The sequence below is a fragment of the Taudactylus pleione genome, unplaced genomic scaffold, assembly GCF_031769625.1.
Source record: "Taudactylus pleione unplaced genomic scaffold, aTauple2 ptg000242l, whole genome shotgun sequence".
NCBI lineage: Eukaryota > Metazoa > Chordata > Amphibia > Anura > Myobatrachidae > Taudactylus > Taudactylus pleione.
The window spans coordinates 10,458,541-10,462,326 of NW_028284644.1; the positions used below are offsets into that span (position 1 = coordinate 10,458,541).

Genomic DNA, 3,786 nt, shown 5'->3' on the forward strand with positions numbered 1-3,786 from the left:
CTAAAAAGGTATAGGCTCTCTATACATCAGTCTTTCAATGTTTATTTTTTTCATTCTTACATAATAAAAACAATATCATATTAGTCAACATAGTGATTGGGTGGGGAAAACTATCAAATTTAATAACCATAGGGAAATTTAGCAAAGATAGCACGTTTAATAGGAAACTTATTTAATGCATCAGTGTGTGTGTGAATGGAATGCTGCACTTATAGGGTCTGATGCAGGGTTGAATGTATGCTTGTTTTCTGCGCATATATTGTATATATTCGCACTGGGAATGCTCAAAAAATGGGCTTGAATGGGGAGGAAAAACTAGAGAGTGTAGGGCCACTCTCACATAAGTTCAGGAAAAGTGTCTTACAAATAAGGAGGCGCATCTTTCACACAGTATAAGGCTAGTGCCAGTGCTCACTGCTGACTTTCAGCAACATAGGAGCAGATGCTACACACAGAGGTAGGAGCATTCTGAGATGCATTTAGTCTGGCTTATATGCCATGCATGTTTCTTTTCAGCCATGTATGCCAAATATTCTTCATACTCTGCATCTGCCCCATATATCCTTGCTTTGTCCTGGAAATACAGGGTGTAAGTAGAGTTCATAAAAATAACATCCAGTTTATTTTAAAAGTGCCCATATGACATCAACTTAAATTTGATATTTCTTCCAAATATCAGTAAAAACACATTTAATATTTCACAATAACCTCAATCCAGGCAAAGTTGGTGGAGCCAGATTATATAAGGCGTGTCATTAACAAAAACAGAACCTGGCTTCTCTTGCACAGGTTTTATCATGTGAAGCTTGTCACCTACTACAAAAACTTTTCCCCTCCACAGTATTTTGTACATTTCTAAAGTATTGCATATGGAGAAGTAGGGGCAATGTCTCCTGTTCCATATTCTAGGGTATAGGGCCGTACTCAATTAGGCTGCGAAAAGTCGGAATCGGCAATTTATTGCCGATGACGTCATTTTTGCATGTTTCAATTACCCCCGTATTCAATGTCAAAGACTTTTCGCCGGTGCGAAAAGTCTTTGAAAAAAAAAAAAAAAAGGGGGATAAGGTTTCACCATGTTACATGGCGAAAAAAAGTGCAGATTTGGGGTTTAGGGGTGCAGGCTTAAAAAAAAAAGTCATTAAAAACAAAAAAAAAATCGGGACGCCCCAAAAAATTTACTTTAAATTTGGGGTACTAAAAAAAATAATAATTGGGGAAGTTTAAAAATAGCCAAATAGGTTTGGGGGTGTTCTACAAGTACGCGGCAGGTGTTTTCTACAATAGGCTATTAGTTGCAGATGCAATTTTGCAGAATTTAAAAAAAATAAGTTTAGGGATTTAAAAATATGCAAGTACCCATTTTCAAGTACCCCAAATTTGATGTGACCACTTAAAAAACGAAAAAATAAACCTAAGTGCTCTTCTGCATCACTTGTTCTAATATCTGAAAAAACACTTGCTGCGGCTATTTAAAAATGCACAACACATTCTGCAGGGCTAAACGGGGGTACCCAGAGTGAACCCCCATATCTGGACATCTTTAGAGGGTTCCTAGGAACAATACCCAAAAATTCCAGAACTTTTAGTGATACTTACCTTTCCGCAGGCTCCCGTTTTCGCTGCTTCCAAATTGAATATGGGGATAAAGCAGGCGCTCGCTCCAATATTTTAGCACCGGAAAAGCTGCGATGTGGAACAAAAAGTCCAGCACGGACTTTTCACTCCCAAATTGAATAACCCCCATAGTGTTCAATCCCCTAAAAATAAAATATGACTTTTGCAGCCATTTCAAAGACAAATTGTGAATTTACAACATTCTGTAATAACACTTTTGGGGTGATTAAATTCAGCGCAATTTGAATAGTACACAGGAAGGAGTACCCCAAGCTAGTCACTTGACCGCACTCTAAATTCCTGACTAGAGAATTGCTCACATCCTCCTGAGGTGCGAGCAGAATTCTGAAGATAATTAGAGCCGCAATTCCGGTTTCCAACTTTGTGCTAACAGCTTCGCGGTTGACACTTAAGGCTGCGACTGCCGGTTACTGCGTCTTAACTGGCTTAAGGAGCTGTAACCAGCATCTCCAGACTTAGTGCAGGGCACAGCACAGTCAATTGAAAAGCTCCAGGAACTCCTTGCCGGCACTTTTTAAATCGCACTAAATTTCACTGCCCCCCTTAGAACTATAATCAGGAATAATTGCAGCAGCTAGGCAATTGGAAGAGAACTCTGTTCAGCAGTACAAGAAAACTGAACTCCCTAGAATGACAGGTGAGCAGAGCTACCTTTGTGCCTGTTTAACAAGTACCCAGATAGGACACTATTCACTCAATTTTCTATTTAATGGCTTTATTTTATTAACCATCCCTACCACTACATAGACGTCTGAATCCCAAGCATTCAGCAGCTCCTAGATGACAGGTAGTCCCTAAATCGCACAGGGCGCGCGATCCCTATGGACTTTTCCTTTAACAAAAGGTGCAACTACTATTACAAGACATTCTGGTTGCTATGCATTATAGCACATTGTTGCGTGTTATTTAACAGACTTTCAAACAAAAAGCATGACATCGTCAAGAGTGGTGTAGAGGAGCCTTAATCATCTCATTTACTTTCAGTGTCAATTGCAGAGCAGCTTGTACAAACACATGATGCGAGTTTGTGCATCATTACATGTAAGGATTATGGACAAACTATACATCACACTGCATCCATACTGCTTCACTACGATGCACGGAGTCAGCCAGTGTGAATAGCTAAAAAGATGCACAGGGAGAAGATGAAAAAAATAGTGACACTGAAGCGATTCGAACCCACAGCCCTCTGATCCAGGGTCAGACGCTTTACCGCTGCGCCACAGGGTCCGCGGGATTACGCGCCCTTGTCTCCGCTGTACTAGGCACCAGCACATGCAGCGCGCGTCACCTCCTCCAGCTGCCGGCATTACGGAGCCCCGGTAGACTAATACCGTACTATACAGTAGCAGTGTTATAACGGTTGCAGATGTGTGAAGCTCTTGGAAGTGATAAGGTACAGTGATAAACGACCAATCAGCTCAAAACTGTCATTCAAACACAGCCTGTAACATGACAGGAGCTGAGTGGCTGGTAGTTTATCATTCAGCAGTATCACTTCCTAGAGCTTCATACATCTGCCCCAATGAGAGGGTGCAAAGTGTGGCTCTACGTCGCAGTAACACGGCACATTTGACACACAGGGAAACTTCGTGCGTGTGTACGCCGATGACAGGCATTACACAGAGCCTGTCACTGTATCAGGAGAAAACACCGAACCACATTACAGAAAAATCACCCCACACGCCGGAGCACACGCAGATAAAATGACAGACACGAAAGAACGCGATGTAAAAATCTCATGACCCCGACGTGATTCGAACACGCAGCCTTCTGATCTGGAGTCAGACGCGCTACCGTTGCGCCACGAGGTCCTCTGCTATAACTGTCCCCTCACTCCTGTATTACCCCAGCCTCACGCGTCTGTACTGTATACACTCCAACGCGCCCGGCACGTGTCACCGGCCACACCGGCTCCCGCTCCGTCCCCACTGCTCCCCTTCAGCAACGCTGGTCGTCGTTATAGCTGCCCACACTGCTATTACCGGTGTCCAGCCAACATACATAGTTAATAACTTGAGCAGACTGGGGCCGGTGCACCCGCTGCTCAAGTCCCTGCTCACCTGGAGGCGCCAGAGGTGTCACTATTTTCCCGCCACTCCCCCAGCAGGCTTTTAAAACTTCCCGCTGAGCAAACTATTCGAGCAC

At 43.3% G+C, this 3,786-nt stretch overlaps 1 non-coding gene across 1 annotated transcript; it reads right to left on the reverse strand.

Annotated features, from left to right (window-relative positions):
* Positions 1 to 3,380: 3,380 nt before the first annotated feature.
* Positions 3,381 to 3,452, reverse strand: TRNAW-CCA (transfer RNA tryptophan (anticodon CCA)). The gene has a single exon. It is a non-coding gene; the product is annotated as a tRNA-Trp (tRNA).
* Between the last annotated feature and the right edge of the window lie 334 nt (positions 3,453 to 3,786).